Source organism: Styela clava, chromosome 3 (genome assembly GCF_964204865.1).
Source record: "Styela clava chromosome 3, kaStyClav1.hap1.2, whole genome shotgun sequence".
NCBI classification, from domain to species: Eukaryota; Metazoa; Chordata; class Ascidiacea; order Stolidobranchia; family Styelidae; genus Styela; species Styela clava.
The window spans coordinates 8,545,526-8,564,049 of NC_135252.1; the positions used below are offsets into that span (position 1 = coordinate 8,545,526).

At 34.8% G+C, this 18,524-nt stretch overlaps 1 long non-coding RNA gene across 1 annotated transcript; it reads right to left on the reverse strand.

Annotated features, from left to right (window-relative positions):
- Nucleotides 1–1,315: 1,315 nt before the first annotated feature.
- Nucleotides 1,316–9,525, reverse strand: LOC144421103 (uncharacterized). Its single transcript, XR_013474964.1, has 4 exons — nucleotides 9,455–9,525; nucleotides 8,686–8,822; nucleotides 8,405–8,506; nucleotides 1,316–2,250 (listed from the first exon to the last, which is right to left on the reverse strand). It is a non-coding gene; the product is annotated as an uncharacterized LOC144421103 (long non-coding RNA).
- Between the last annotated feature and the right edge of the window lie 8,999 nt (nucleotides 9,526–18,524).

Below are 18,524 nucleotides of genomic sequence, written 5' to 3' on the forward strand. Positions count from 1 at the left end.
GGCAGAGGTGAAGCAAAGGTAAGCTTATATTAAAAATAAATGAAAAAAATCAATATAATGTGATGATCATGTGTATACCGATGGGTGTGAGATTTAAGGTTATATTAATACACTTATATGTTATCGTTATTTGAAATACAATTCAACTTCCAACGCTCAACAGAATATCAATAAGGCAAGGGGATTAACAACAACATTAATACCCTCTGTCAGATCCACTTACATAGTATGGTACTGCACGTGACTTACCATTTGTGGTGAAAATGGGTTTCAAGATTATTAAAAAAGGGTATATGATATGGTATACAGAATGATAAGGACTATGCTTGTAACGAAATTAAACATGTTAGCATAGGAACCTCATGATAAACAATTTTAGAGACGTAATATTCGCATTGATGCAGCGTCATACATAGATACATACACGCATGAATATAAGATATGAATACTCGCACTTAATAACAGCGAATTAGGAATATTGCCAGCTTCAAACACTTATCAACATGAAACATATGATTACAGTGACTACCAAGGATTACCTACTTCTAACACTTATCAATATGAACCGTATGGTTACTTGGACTAACAAGGATTGCCAGCTTCGAACACTTATCCATATGAATCGTATGGTTACTTGGACTACCAAGGATTGCCAGCTTTGAACACTTATCAATATGAATCGTGTGGTTACTTGGACTACCAAGGATTGCCAGCTTCGAACACTTATCAATATGAACCGTAAGGTTACTTGGACTACCAAGGATTGCCAGTTTCGAACACTTATCAATATGAATCGTATGGTTACTTGGACTACCAAGGATTGCCACGGTTATATCAATCTACCTGATTAGACTCACTCCAATATTACCGGTATTGAAATTTTATTGCGATTCTAGATTGAAACATGAATGGCATGGTTATTAACTGTTTACTACCAGGTGGTATAAACCAGTTAATCGTTTAACGAGCCTACAATTTAAATATAATTTAGACGAATGATAACACGCAAAAAGTTGATGCTGAGTCCACTGTGCATGGGTTCAATACCGCAGAAAATATTTAACTGCTCCTTTACAATGCTTTTTGAAATGAAATGAAATGAGGAAATAAAATTCATATGTTATATTCGACAGATGCATCAATGCGTGATTTTTATGAAGATGCATCGTTTTAATGAAAACCTTTCATAATTTGACAAACCATGCAAAAAAGGCAGAAGGCAGAAACCTGGATTTCTTCATTTACGACTTCTTTTATGGTGGAGAGGGGGTTTGTAACAAAAAAAGTGCTATCAAAACAAAAAATCGTCATTCGATCAGTAAACGGGGTGATTTGAGATTGTGGTTGACAAAAATGTCACCAAAAATTGAAAAAAAAAACTTTCTGGAAGATCACTAAGCTAATATATCTCATTAAAAACACTATAAACTATGATTTATCTTGTTCATTTGTTCTGTATTATATTCGTTTCTGACCTCAAATGTTTAAACGGAGAGGCGATGAAGTTGTATATTTTCCTGTATATATTATTGCGACTAAAAAGTTTGAGATCCACTGGTATAGACCATGATAATTTACAGTTACATTTCTGAGCTTAGTCGGATTCTTTTTTATGGTATGATACTATTTTCTGGTAAAAACAAGTTTTGCTCATAAGATTAAACAAGTAAATTCTACACAGAATAATAAAGACTACTTTATCAAAAACGTAATAGCTGAATAAATAAAACATAAGAAATATAGACATGCTTGTATCAGTACCCGTGTATTTATTCTATTTTATCATATATATAGATGTATACACATAATAACCTAAAATATTAGTACCAGCAATCAACGATATAGCAATAGGAAATACATTTCTAAATACAGACAATTATGAACATGAACGGACTATTACCAATTGGATTTACGGCTATATTGATACGTTACAGCAGTGGTTGTCAAAGTGGGCGTCGTTTCAATTTTGCTCGGGCGTCGCGAAAATTTTTTTCTTTTCTTGCGGAATTTCTTTTGGGCGCATAGAAAAAGTAATATTACAAGCGTGGAAACGATACTATACGAGAAGTCTGAAAATACAAGTATGACGTAGGCTACATTGAGTTCAGATCGTTCAAGTAGTAAATCTCCGTGGTTTTTGTTGCAACTGGAGATGCGATGTTACTAAATGCCGTTTGGGCTTATTAGATAACATGTTTCACTGGCCGAAATCTTGCTTCAACAATATATTGCTGCTTTTCTTCGCCGTTTCTGAACGGAATCGTTTTAAAAAGAAATTTTAATTCTGAAAATGTAATGAGGTATTGGATTTCCTTCAATAAGGATTATCCTTCCTTATCCTTCCTAAAAAATGCGTTGTGCACTTTGATCCCTTTTAGGACTTTGTATTCATGTGAAGCAGGTTTTTCGACAATGGCCGTGATACACATAAAATATCGATTTCGAGTAAATGTTGAGAGTGAAATGCGTGCGCTCTCACAATTCTTACCAGGGTTCAGTGTTTGTAAAAAGACGCAAGTATTTCCCATCCCATTAAATGCAATTTCACTGACTTTGAAAACTCATTGCAAAAATTGAAAGGTATTAAGGCGGTTTTCATGCAGAGTCGCAACTTGAGCATATTTTTCGGAGGCCGTCACAATACGAAGAAGTTTGAGAACCACTGCGTTACAGTATCGCCACTGGAAACAATATTTTAGTTTGGGGATTGCATTGCGTGGTTAACCAGTGCCAAATGGTAAAGAATTCACATTGATACACTCGGTTGGACGTACTTATATAACATCGTTATTGAAAAGCTAATGTAATTCTGGCTTGGAACACGAATGGCACGGTTAACTGGTTAGTACCATGGTCATAGACCATGATATATTCAAATTACATATATGAGATTAGCCAGATTGGCTCATAAAATTAAATCAATAAATCTTATGCAGGATAATAAAGACTATGCCTCAATGAAGAAGGCAATATAGGTATAAATATGACACATGATATATAGACGTCCTTGTATCCGCAAAACTAGTGTATACTCAATTTAATTCAATATACATAGAAATGAGTTGCCATGTTTTAGAATTAATGATTTCTCCTATATATTATTATTGATACAATGCTGTTCTAGCAGTTAGCTAGACGTTTTCGAGGAAGGCTTCGATGGAGAAATCAATAAAGAAGTACTGGTACTTATATCTTAAGTACTGTGGTGATTACAATGTAACTCTTGTTATGAGAATGCTCGCCACACTTCAAAAATAACTAGCTAGCAATTAGCTACAAATAACAAATAGTATGTTTCATTCAAAAATACCTTGAAAATACGGGGTTGGAATGTAAATATTTAAAAAATGATTTAATTAGCTACATGCACCCTCAAAAATTGTCTACGCCCCTTTTGCAAGGCGCGCATTGGTGCCTAAACTAACATCATTACTGCAAACACAAGGGAAAAAGTTCCTTCTCAGGAATGACAAAAATCTGACAAAATTTGGAACAAAATGATGCAATTTTTAACCCGAATATTGGGCGGTAATATGACAAAAATACGATTTTTTATTGTTAAAATTTATTCTTGTCTTATTCGCTTATTAGCCAGAAAAAAAAACGGTAGTTGTGCGAATCATGATATTATAAAGTATTTAGGGGATTTTCCATAGAAAATTTCTTTTGACAGACAATCATTTCGAATTGCATTTAACAAAATAAATAACATTATATGACTAGGCGACACATGCTGATAAATATAGACAAAAGCAGGCTTGTCATGGATCATGTTTTTCTGTCCCATTCCCACCCCATAGCAATTATCCTTGTCCCATCCCATTCCATGGGATTCCTATTGTAATAAAATTCAATAAAAATTGTTAAATTTAGGTTTAGCGTCTATAAATAGGACTACATGTAAGAAGAGACATGCAAAACAACAACATTTACGGACTTTATTAACTTTATATTCACAACTATTATACATGTGTCAGCCCCCTTCACGAAGTATATTGTTAATGCTGTATATGTTTTGTTCTTTATAACTAACAAGAGGGTTATGCTCAAATATATGGGCACGGAATCCATAATGAAATTTATTATCATCATTTTTCCGAAAATCATATGGTTTTCGTGTCCCACGTGTCCCATGGGAAATACAAATGTGCGTTAACCCATCCCATCCCATGGGACGTTCCCATGGACAAGCCAAGACATAAGGTAACTATCGCGATAAGCGTATCCATATTAAGTTTTTGGCCATTTGGGAGAGTTGCCACAAAATCCTAATATGGTAAGCTGGAGTGAATATTTAAATATTAGATGCAAACAACCAATTTTCAAAGAGATGCTAAAATTGTACAATATTCTGCATAAACTCAGCTATTAAACATGTACAACGATACTTCAAACACTCTTACGAAAATTTCTTCCTTGGTCTATTAGTGCAGAGATTCTCAAAGGGCTCCGTGAGAGAAACTTGGGGCTCCGCGAGCCATTCGATTACTTATTAAAATAATGACTTGGCTAATTTTGTGACTGTCAAAAGAAGTAATAACATCATTAGTAAAATTTGACATCAATAGCGTCGAAATATGAGAACGAGCGTAAATTCTAATGTGACATGAGTTAGATCGCAGTGGACAAAAAGTCTTTTCTCGAGTAAAATATTCAATTCATAGCCGGTGCAAGCATTTAAAATGTCTCATCATAGTAATTTCATAGAAATTTAATGGTGTTATTCGTTACTCGAATTTTATTCGAGAAAACTTTTACGATTAATAAAATGAAAAATCACTATTTAAAAACTGCATAAAATACGTCCCAAACTGCCAACTATAAGTGGACCGGAATCGTATTTTGAGGTTAGTCAAATTTGATTTGTTTTTTCGGCACTCAAAATTATTCTAAAGATATGGACAAAATACGAACGATTGTAATTTAAAATATTGCAAAAAAATATTGATCGACATATTTTGCATTAATTATCTTATATATCGTCACTTACCGAGAAAAAGTCGTATTGGGCTCCATCGTTAGTATTAAAATAGACAAAAGGTACATTGCGCGAACAATTTACTGTGTTTCGATTTCAGTTACTATATTGTATAGTTGTACACATCTTAAAGAAATCCTAACATACCAGAAATTTACAATGTCTAAAAAGCGTTTTCAATCTGCTACGAGACTGCCAGAACAAAACTTATGGTGAAACCTTTCGTTTTAGATTTTAGTTTCAATATTTTATGATGCCGCTTTTCAATCAAGAAATTGGTTTGCGGATTCACCTTTTTATCATTTATTCTTAGCTTCTCTTCACCGATTTTTATAATATAGTATTCTAACTTGTTTCGTACACTGAACTCATAATTCCGCACAAGAAAAAAAAAGTTATCGTCGGCCTCGTGGAACAAAACATGCATATGCCAAGGAAAACTCGTGATTCAGAGAGAATAAGCACATAAGTTGTTAAATAAAAACACGTCACGCTGACGAAAATTATCGGCGACACTACCAAAATGCCATCGCATACGTTATTAGAACTTTTTCAGTATTCCAAAAACGCCAAAAGGGTGTTCAACCTCAAAATTTGATATTATGTTTGTTGAGTTTACAGCTTAATATATTCAATTTATCTATGAAATTTAGATTTATTTATGTCTGGTATTAAGCCTAACAAAAATGTTTACCATTTAAATTAAGTAAAGTAATTTTAACTTACTTAGGAATAGTAATAGATAACATTTTCAAAATTTATTGTGGGGATCTGTGAATAATGGTGATGAATGTAAATTAGAAAAATTCAAAAGATGGGGCTCCCGAAGTATGCGAACCAAGATGGCGGACATCGGAATGTAATATGTGTACTAGGTTAGGGTTAGACCATAATTTTAGGTATGAATACTACGGGAGGCTCTTGGCTAGTCTTCGAACTGATAATAGGACTAAAATAAGGAAAATTGGAAAAAAATTATCGCCTAACCCTAACCTGTTACCCATGTGACGTTCCGATGTCCGCCATCTTGGTTCGCATACTTCGGGAGCACCCAAAAGATTATGATAACATACTTGCTCTTTAGACTCGAGGCAGCCACCTCTCTCAGTGATGCATAACCGGACAAATGCCCCCAGCATGTCTTTAGATATAATGATAAATTGTCTTTCCCGCTTTCAAGAAGTGTTTCAGAAAGCTGAAATTTATATAAAATAATAAAATGTAGGTGAATTTTGAATAATATTGATTTGAATTTTATATAGTTGTTCGAACTCTGTCATTATTAGGCTTTAAGTTTATAAGTTACAGAAAATGTAATTTGACAGGAGAACAGAGAAGCTATGCTTATACTTTAGAATAGTGTTTCCCAACCCGAGTCCGCGGTCTCAAATGAGTCCGCGGAGCGTTTGAATAAGTCCGCAACGAACCAGAAATTAACTGCGGGCTGCAAATGAAACTTGTGAAACCCAACTATCAGCCAAGTTACGATTTACGTTAGAATTTACATAAAACATGGTTAATGAGTAGGACTAGGCATATACTTCAATATTCAACTATTAGAATAGCAATTTACTATTCGAAAATTTGGTAACAGGTGACGCGTCGCTTAATCAAACGATTGGGTTTCACAACTCACTTACGGATTTCCGACGAAAACACACGCTTCGATAGAGTTCGCGAGTTCGAACAACGAAAAATAATTCTTTATTTCTGGTAGGCGTCAATGGTGGCAACCCAAATTTTCTAAATGGAAAAGCGGCAATACAAAATACTAAAAATAAAACGGATAGCACCATAAGTTTTGTTTTATGATCGCCCTAGACCAGGGGTCGGGAACCTTTTTGGTGAAGAGAGCCATGAAAAGCACATATTTTCGATTGCATTTCCGTGCGAGCCATATATATTTTCTTCCCCTAATCAGGCCTGAAAATTTTACTCAAAAGTCAACACATTCTGACACTGCATGTTGTCGCTGAGGGCCTTGAACGGCTGCTCACATGCAGCACAAGTTGAAACCTACGATACTCCTCAGTGTCATCACCCTTTTTATGTTTATGGCATCTCCACAGTATTTTAAAAACTAGCTTCGCTAGTCCGATTCACATATGACAAATATTGTAACCATTACGTACAAACGGACGATGAGCTTTTCTCTATTGCTCCGCGACTTTATCGATTTTTGATGTCACAATATGTTCCAGAATCCCCTAGTTTTGTCACAATGCCTGTCTGGTAATTCTCTCGCATAACATAGACATGCGCTGGGCGCGAGTTCTCAAACTTATTGGCAAATTTGGCTATAAAAGAGTTTGAAATCTCATAACAATAGTAAGCTTAGCCTTAGAATATTAGGTTTTCTAGGAGCCATATGCCATCACCAAAAGAGCCATACATGGCTCGCGAGCCATGGGTTCCCGACCACTGCCCTAGACCGAATAATAACGCTTTTTTAGACATTACAAATCGCAAAATTTCGGGTGCTACCGTAGTATACGTACGAACCAGGGCATTTTTTCTCAGGATTTTTTGCCCTACATTGGTACGTACAGTACTGGAGCGCCGTAGGTGTTGTACGAACAGCTCAGATTTGACGAATTCACAAAAATACGAATCAAAACAAAATATAATCGGACACTTAACCGTTTTGATATTTTCTGAGTAGTATTGCTTTTATTTCGTCAACACAATTGCAGATTAAAATCATCACAAATAACTTAATAGCAAAGCAAGACGATGAATATGTATTTTTGATTTACTAATAAACTTTTTAGTAAGTACTAAATCAAGTTGTACTTTCTGGAACTTTATAGCAGAAAGTAGGATTTTCCTAACGGCGATAACAAATTCGCAAGATCGCAAAAAATATGTATCGAAACTAAATATAACGGGCAATACATTCGCACATTATTATGTTCGCCGATTGCCGTGGCATTTTAAAAAGTAATGCTTTCATTTGTCGTAAGTTGACGCAACCGCGAGTTACCATGAACACAATTAAATTAAAATAAAAAGACATTTTAAATTCTTGTCGTTATCATGGACTGAATATTGTGTGACAGAAACGGCCATTATACTATATACTACACATATAATATACTACATATATAATGCAATGCAATATTTTGTCTCGACTATTTGGTGGGAACGAAAACAGCCTAATTTCATTTCTAAAGAATGACCCCCGCCTTATTCACTGAGCTGACTCAATAGCCAGAATAAAACGGTAGTTGTGCGAATTATGTTATTATGAAATTTTGAGGTTGTAATTTATAGAAAATTTCATTTGACAGACGAAACAAAACTAAGCTTATACTCAATATATTAAAAGTAATTATTTGTCTGTGGATTTCCCGAAAAAAAAAATACAATATATCATTTATTTATAGACATGTAAATTGGGAGATTTCAAATGATTTGGTTACATACTTGCTCTTCAGACGTGATAGGCCTCCATCTCACTCAGTGATGAAAACCTCGAACTTGGCGAATTTCTTTTGGTGCAATGATAAATTGTCCTGTTTTAAAACGCTGAAAATCAATAAATATGTCGTGATTTTGTGTCAGCCAATCCTAAATTTGAATTAAACTAAATTTCGTTGAGCCAACTATGGCATTTTCAGGTGATTTATTTACACAAATGCTATTTGACAGAGACACTGCAAAGCTATGCTCATGTTAAAATGATATGTAAGTGTAACATATTGTACCTCATTTTGTATTCTTAAAGTAAGACTCTTTTCTGAATTTTTTCTTCCAAAATATACGCAAGTATATTTATTTACTTGTAATATTTCCCGTTCGTTATTTTGTGTCTTTGAATCTTTAACCTTTAATTTTTCTGCACCTGAAAAAAATTGAGATATTGATAAATAAACTATTGCAGAACTGTAGCTAGCATATTCAATGGACAATGGGTCTGAATCTATCGGATCTTTTGCACAAAGCTTCCGCCACGTTAGAAATGATTAAAAATTTGAATTTCCAGGCAATCTGCATTCCTAACTTACTAATTCTCCTATTTTGAACGTTGGTAGGGTCTTAGTACAAAGATCCAATCTATACACAATAATATATCAAAGTAAAAAGGCTACCGCGAATCTCTATTTAACCATGGATTTTGCACTACATTTGCAAAAGTTTTGAAAGTCATGCATTACATTCATGTAACGCGTACCATGTTGAATGCAGCTTACGTAGTTACGTAGATCGGTGCATTACGTTTAACTTTCCTAATATGATAAGTTCATGTATTGCCATATAGCATTTAAGTTTGGCCTATTTGTGAGGAAACGATGAAACCCGCTGTTAGTGAGTTCGATACAAAAGAGAATCATCCATCAATCTAGACTTCTGTATTTGGTTAATAAGTCCAATTCGTATAGGCCCGAAAACCTCTAATTATCCACTTATACAATAGTAAAATGAAAGCAATATAATAGCAATGAAAACAATAGGTATAAAGAACATTAAGCTCACCTGAATATTGTTTCGAACTCACTGTCATAACCCACAGTCAACCTATCCATACATTCTACACAAAATCAAACCTCATCTTACCACGAACATTTGTGACTGACTACAAGCGATGTCGCTTGTGGCTTCCCGCGCAAAAATATTTGACGAAAAAAGCTAACTGATTGATTGCAATCAAATGTTTTAACTGATTACTTTAATTACTCCAGGTTGACGTTACGAGACGATCACGCTTCTGAAGCGTGATTTCAAAGATGCAGAATGCAAATGACGGTTGGGATTTGCTTCAAATATCGTATAAAACCTAGTTCACAGTAGTATTCTCAGGATCTTTTGTACCAAGCCCCACCCCAAAACAACACCCCGCCAACGCTCGAATTAAATAGAAATAGCAAATATTCAGTTAAGGTGAGGGATGCAGATTCAGCCGGAAATTCAAAATTTCAAATCGTTCCCAACCCAAAATCCTAACAGCATAATTACTTATTTTTTATCCTAAAACGTGACAGGGGTGTTTATCTCAGATCACACATTTTTGCATCAGTGACGGGAGCTTAGTACAAAGAATCCAGCAATTCCATTATATTTGTCTGTTTATATTTGTAGAGTAAACGCGCACGTGAATGCCATCAAAAATGTAACTCTCCCACAACTCAATGAAAGAATAACGGCGTGTACAAGTTTAGCGTTATATCAATGGATTCTCTGGCGTACAAATCTTAGCTCATTGATTTGCGCAGCCAAGAATAATTTTAAGTTTTCGTACATTAACGTGCCGGCGATGTCGTTTAAAGGGTGGTAATAATGTGACGTTGTTTCGATGACTACTGTATAGTAATTTCTTCGTCCAAACCAAACGGCGGAGACATAACATCAGCAACAGCATTAATCACGGTTCTATGTGAAGTAAATAATTGACTGCTCAATACAAGAGCATACCGACGACAACAACTGATAATATATAGATCATCCATTCGAGACCATTCAAATATTTGGTGTTATGGAGCTCGTGAAGAGGTGCTATTGACGTAGCCCAACAGTAAGAACGTAACAAAAACAAATTGTTACTTACCAATCAATATTAATAAGTGAATTGAAATTACTATATTTAATAACTCGGATGTATTTGCTGCTTCTTAAATGTTATTAATGCCATTTTGCGTAAACGAATAGATCGCGGAGACCCTATGTCCGTATGAAGCACTTTGTGAACCATGGAATATCCCAAGATAAGTAAAGTTGACAGAGGGTGTCGAGCATTTAACAAAGATTGGATACCGAAGTACCTTTTGTAATAAGCCGTCCTACCGAGGACTTCATTTTCTCACATCTGGCCCGCCGACTAGAGAAGTTGCCCACCCCTGATCCAGGGTAAGGGTATACACGTATTTTAATGTATTTAGTATCTATGTCAGCCAATGCACTGCAGCTGAGTACGTTCGCGTTGAGTGGCGCATCGTTCTAAGCCTTAGTAATACGCTTGATTTCTTACCCCGCTTGGATTCGCAGGTTCAAATACCGTAAGGGATAATTTAGTACCAGAGGATTGCTGGCGACCTTCTCCCTATCCTAAGCCAGCGTTTCCCAAACTTTTTCCCAACTTCGACACGGAACACTTGCACTTTTAGGTCGCCTCGCGGAACACCAAAAATAAAATTGATAAAAAAAAACGATGTAATAAAGCGAGTTGCCAAATAAGCCGCGAAAACTAACAGAATTGTGTTGAACATACCTAAAATATGATTGGATATATATATTTTTTTTTAATTTAAATGCTGGGTATATGAATCAAAAAATTCATTTTAATGAATGACAGAAAATATAATTCGATATGAAATGGATATATATTTCAATAAATCTATTTGTACCAGTCTGTTTCTACTCTCGCGAAATGGCAACATCGAAAAATATAATAGTACGTAACGTTGTGTGATTTTTCAAATTTTAGTTAACCTTTTAACCCTTCCGAGCCTGTGGCGGTATTCTGAAAGCTCTCGCCAAACCCCATTGTACCGAGCAGTTGAAATTAGGAGCCCAATCCTAACTTTATAAAGGGGAAGCCTAATTTCGTGCAAGGTTATAGAAAATGAAAAGATTCATCTTGAAAATCCTAGGTTTTCCATAACAACCCAAGATGTTTCAAAGTCATAAGCAGAAAGCATCTAAGGGCACTATCATATAAGCACAAACACCCAAGCGCGCGACATCCGTGGAGATGACGGGTTCACTAAAACGTACAACTGCGCACACTATACAAACAGCAACACTAATTTATTAGTTGTTGAACGTGTAAGTCTAAATATCTGAGATTAACTCTAGTTAAATTTGCATAATTTGATGACGATGTGATAGAATAGTGCCATAATAAAAAACTGTTTTAATTTAAAGGACCTTCGTCGAAACTCTGGAACAGCTCCAACGAACAACAAAAACTCGATTGAACCCTGGTTAAAACTACTGTACTAGACTATTGAAAAAATGACAAAACGCTATGGCGGAGAAACAAACCCATAAAATATGAATATATTAAAAATAATATAAAATGAGGCCCGACCAATTGTATGAATGCAACCGCAAATGCCCCATTGCCAGTATTATAATCCCATTGCTGGCGACTGGAACATACATACTTCGATACTCGCCATCGCTAGCAGGACGCCCAAAAAGAAACATAACCCGCGTCTTTTCGGAAATTAGGTATACGAAATTAACAAAGCAACCGAATTTATAGCATACCGGCTAAAAACTGAACACCTGCCCGCGAACTAGCGTTTGGAAATCATTGCATTACATTACTTTACCCAATTATATTAATAAAATTGGGCAAAATATTTTGGACATCTTGTTAAGAGAATTTAAATATTTGCACCTCTTCCTGACTAGCGGGATTTAACATGATATATCAGTTTATACATGACAAAATATGAATTGAAAGATTTATAAGATTACATACTTGCTCTTTACTCTTTAGACTCTATAGGCTTCCATCTCACTCCGTGATGCACCAGACTATTAACAATGTCGATTCCGTTTGATGCAATGACTCTTTCAAGCAGTGTTTTAGAAAACTGAAAATAAATATATAGTTTCATTATTAAGTATTGAATTTATGAATCACAAAAAATGCTGTTTGGCAGAGGTGAAGCAAAGGTAAGCTTATATTAAAAATACATGAAAAAAATCAATATAATGTCATGATCATGTGTATACCGATGGGTGTGAGATTTAAGGTTATATTAATACACTTATATGTTATCGTTATTTGAAATACAATTCAACTTCCAACGCTCAACAGAATATCAATAAGGCAAGGGGATTAACAACAACATTAATACCCTCTGTCAGATCCACTTACATAGTATGGTACTGCACGTGACTTACCATTTGTGGTGAAAATGGGTTTCAAGATTATTAAAAAAGGGTATATGATATGGTATACAGGAGGACTATGCTTGTAACGAAATTAGACATGTTAGCATAAGAACCTCATGATAAACAATTTTAGAGACGTAATATTCGCATTGATGCAGCGTCATACATAGATACATACACGCATGAATATAAGATATGAATACTCGCACTTAATAACAGCGAATTAGGAATATTGCCAGCTTCAAACACTTATCAACATGAAACATATGATTACAGTGACTACCAAGGATTACCTACTTCTAACACTTATCCATATGAACCGTATGGTTACTTGGACTAACAAGGATTGCCAGCTTCGAACACTTATCCATATGAATCGTATGGTTACTTGGACTACCAAGGATTGCCAGCTTTGAACACTTATCAATATGAATCGTGTGGTTACTTGGACTACCAAGGATTGCCAGATTCGAACACTTATCAATATGAACCGTAAGGTTACTTGGACTACCAAGGATTGCCAGTTTCGAACACTTATCAATATGAATCGTATGGTTACTTGGACTACCAAGGATTGCCACGGTTATATCAATCTACCTGATTAGACTCACTCCAATATTACCGGTATTGAAAGTTTATTGCGATTCTAGATTGAAACATGAATGGCATGGTTATTAACTGTTTACTACCAGGTGGTATAAACCAGTTAATCGTTTAACGAGCCTACAATTTAAATATAATTAGACGAATGATAACACGCAAAAAGTTGATGCTGAGTCCACTGTGCATGGGTTCAATACCGCAGAAAATATTTAACTGCTCCTTTACAATGCTTTTTGAAATGAAATGAAATGAGGAAATAAAATTCATATGTTATATTCGACAGATGCATCAATGCGTGATTTTTATGAAGATGCATCGTTTTAATGAAAACCTTTCATAATTTGACAAACCATGCAAAAAAGGCAGAAGGCAGAAACCTGGATTTCTTCATTTACGACTTCTTTTATGGTGGAGAGGGGGTTTGTAACAAAAAAAGTGCTATCAAAACAAAAAAATCGTCATTCGATCAGTAAACGGGGTGATTTGAGATTGTGGTTGACAAAAATGTCACTAAAAATTGAAAAAAAAAAACTTTCTGGAAGATCACTAAGCTAATATATCTCATTAAAAACACTATAAACTATGATTTATCTTGTTCATTTGTTCTGTACTATATTCGTTTCTGACCTCAAATGTTTAAACGGAGAGGCGATGAATTTGTATATTTTCCTGTATATATTATTGCGACTAAAAAGTTTGAGATCCACTGGTATAGACCATGATAATTTACAGTTACATTTCTGAGCTTAGTCGGATTCTTTTTTATGGTATGATACTATTTTCTGGTAAAAACAAGTTTTGCTCATAAGATTAAACAAGTAAATTCTACACAGAATAATAAAGACTACTTTATCAAAAACGTAATAGCTGAATAAATAAAACATAAGAAATATAGACATGCTTGTATCCGTATCCGTGTATTTATTCTATTTTATCATATATATAGATGTATACACATAATAACCTAAAATATTAGTACCAGCAATCAACGATATAGCAATAGGAAATACATTTCTAAATACAGACAATTATGAACATGAACGGACTATTACCAATTGGATTTACGGCTATATTGATACGTTACAGCAGTGGTTGTCAAAGGGGGCGTCGAAATTTTTTTTCTTTTTTTGCGGAATTTCTTTTGGGCGCATAGAAAAAGTAATATTACAAGCGTGGAAACGATACTATACGAGAAGTCTAAAAATACAAGTATGACGTAGGCTACATTGAGTTCAGATCGTTCAAGTAGTAAATCTCCGTGGTTTTTGTTGCAACTGGAGATGCGATGTTACTAAATGCCGTTTGGGCTTATTAGATAACATGTTTCACTGGCCGAAATCTTGCTTCAACAATATATTGCTGCTTTTCTTCGCCGTTTCTGAACGGAATCGTTTTAAAAAGAAATTTTAATTCTGAAAATGTAATGAGGTATTGGATTTCCTTCAATAAGGATTATCCTTCCTTATCCTTCCTAAAAAATGCGTTGTGCACTTTGATCCCTTTTAGGACTTTGTATTCATGTGAAGCAGGTTTTTCGACAATGGCCGTGATACACATAAAATATCGATTTCGAGTAAATGTTGAGAGTGAAATGCGTGCGCTCTCACAATTCTTACCAGGGTTCAGTGTTTGTAAAAAGACGCAAGTATTTCCCATCCCATTAAATGCAATTTCACTGACTTTGAAAACTCATTGCAAAAATTGAAAGGTATTAGGGCGGTTTTCATGGAGAGTCGCAACTTGAGCATATTTTTTGGAGGCCGTCACAATACGAAGAAGTTTGAGAACCACTGCGTTACAGTATCGCCAATGGAAACGATATTTTAGTTTGGGGATTGCATTGCGTGGTTAACCAGTGCCAAATGGTAAAGAATTCACATTGATACACTCGGTTGGACGTACTTATATAACATCGTTATTGAAAAGCTAATGTAATTCTGGCTTGGAACACGAATGGCACGGTTAACTGGTTAGTACCATGGTCATAGACCATGATATATTCAAATTACATATATGAGATTAGCCAGATTGGCTCATAAAATTAAATCAATAAATCCTATGCAGGATGATAAAGACTATGCTATCAATGAAGAAGGCAATATAGGTATAAATATGACACAGGATATATGGACGTCCTTGTATCCGCAAAACTAGTGTATACTCAATTTAATTCAATATACATAGAAATGAGTTGCCATGTTTTAGAATTAATGATTTCTCCTATATATTATTATTGATACAATGCTGTTCTAGCAGTTAGCTATACGTTTTCGAGGAAGGCTTCGATGGAGAAATCAATAAAGAAGTAATGGTACTTATATCTTAAGTATGGTGGTGATTACAATGTAACTCTTGTTATGAGAATGCTCGCCACACTTCAAAAATAACTAGCTAGCAATAAGCTACAAATAACAAATAGTATGTTTCATTAAAAAATACCTTGAAAATACGGGGTTGGAATGTAAATATTTAAAAAATGATTTAATTAGCTACATGCACCCTCAAAAATTGTCTACGCCCCTTTTGCAAGGCGTGCATTAGTGCCTAAACTAACATCATTACTGCAAACACAAGGGAAAAAGTTCCTTCTCAGGAATGACAAAAATCTGACAAAATTTGGAACAAAATGATGCAATTTCCCGAAAATCATATGGTTTTCGTGTCCCACGTGTCCCATGGGAAATACAAATGTTTGTTAACCCATCCCATCCCATGGGACGTTCCCATGGACAAGCCAAGACATAAGGTAACTATCGCGATAAGCGTATCCATATTAAGTTTTTGGCCATTTGGGAGCGTTGCCACAAAATCCTAATATGGTAAGCTGGAGTGAATATTTAAATATTAGATGCAAACAGCCAATTTTCAAAGAGATGCTAAAATTGTACAATATTATTATTATTATTAAACATGTACAACGATACTTCAAACACTCTTACGAAAATTTCTTCCTTGGTCTATTAGTGCAGAGATTCTCAAAGTGCTCCGTGAGAGAAACTTGGGGCTCCGCGAGCCATTCGATTACTTATTAAAATAACGACTTGGCTAATTTTGTGACTGTCAAAAGAAGTAATAACATCATTAGTAAAATTTGACATCAATAGCGTCGAAATATGAAAACGAGCGTAAATTCTAATGTGACATGAGTTAGATCGCAGTGGACAAAAAGTCTTTTCTCGAGTAAAATATTCAATTCATAGCCGGTGCAAGCATTTAAAATGTCTCATCATAGTAATTTCATAGTAATTTAATGGTGTTATTCGTTACTCGAAATTTATTCGAGAAAACTTTTACGATTAATAAAATGAAAAATCACTATTTAAAAACTGCATAAAATACGTCCCAAACTGCCAACTATAAGTGGACCGGAATCGTATTTTGAGGTTAGTCAAATTTGATTTGTTTTTTCGGCACTCAAAATTATTCTAAAGATATGGACAAAATACGAACGATTGTAATTTAAAATATTGCAAAAAAAAATTGATCGACATATTTTGCATTAATTATCTTATATATCGTCACTTACCGAGAAAAAGTCGTATTGGGCTCCATCGTTAGTATTAAAATAGACAAAAGGTACATTGCGCGAACAATTTACTGTGTTTCGATTTCAGTTACTATATTGTATAGTTGTACACATCTTAAAGAAATCCTAACATACCAGAAATTTACAATGTCTAAAAAGCGTTTTCAATCTGCTACGAGACTGCCAGAACAAAACTTATGGTGAAACCTTTCGTTTTAGATTTTAGTTTCAATATTTTATGATGCCGCTTTTCAATCAAGAAATTGGTTTGCGGATTCACCTTTTTATCATTTATTCTTAGCTTCTCTTCACCGATTTTTATAATATAGTATTCTAACTTGTTTCGTACACTGAACTCATAATTCCGCACAAGAAAAAAAAAGTTATCGTCGGCCTCGTGGAACAAAACATGCATATGCCAAGGAAAACTCGTGATTCAGAGAGAATAAGCACATAAGTTGTTAAATAAAAACACGTCACGCTGACGAAAATTATCGGCGACACTACCAAAATGCCATCGCGTACGTTATTAGAACTTTTTCAGTATTCCAAAAACGCCAAAAGGGTGTTCAACCTCAAAATTTGATATTATGTTTGTTGAGTTTACAGCTTAATATATTCAATTTATCTATGAAATTTAGATTTATTTATGTCTGGTATTAAGCCTAACAAAAATGTTTACCATTTAAATTAAGTAAAGTAATTTTAACTTACTTAGGAATAGTAATAGATAACATTTTCAAAATTTATTGTGGGGATCTGTGAATAATGGTGATGAATGTAAATTAGAAAAATTCAAAAGATGGGGCTCCCGAAGTATGCGAACCAAGATGGCGGACATCGGAATGTAATATGTGTACTAGGTTAGGGTTAGACCATAATTTTAGGTATGAATACTACGGGAGGCTCTTGGCTAGTCTTCGAACTGATAATAGGACTAAAATAAGGAAAATTGGAAACCCTAACCTGTTACCCATGTGACGTTCCGATGTCCGCCATCTTGGTTCGCATACTTCGGGAGCACCCAAAAGATTATGATAACATACTTGCTCTTTACACTCGAGGCAGCCACCTCTCTCAGTGATGCATAATCGGACAAATGCCCCCAGCATGTCTTTAGATATAATGATAAATTGTCTTTCCCGCTTTCAAGAAGTGTTTCAGAAAGCTGAAATTTATATGAAATAATAAAATGTAGGTGAATTTTGAATAATATTGATTTGAATTTTATATAGTTGTTCGAACTCTGTCATTATTAGGCTTTAAGTTTATAAGTTACAGAAAATGTAATTTGACAGGAGAACAGAGAAGCTATGCTTATACTTTAGAATAGTGTTTCCCAACCCGAGTCCGCGGTCTCAAATGAGTCCGCGGAGCGTTTGAATAAGTCCGCAACGAACCAGAAATTAACTGCGGGCTGCAAATGAAACTTGTGAAACCCAACTATCAGCCAAGTTACGATTTACGTTAGAATTTACATAAAACATGGTTAATGAGTAGGACTAGGCATATACTTCAATATTCAACTATTAGAATAGCAATTTACTATTCGAAAATTTGGTAACAGGTGAC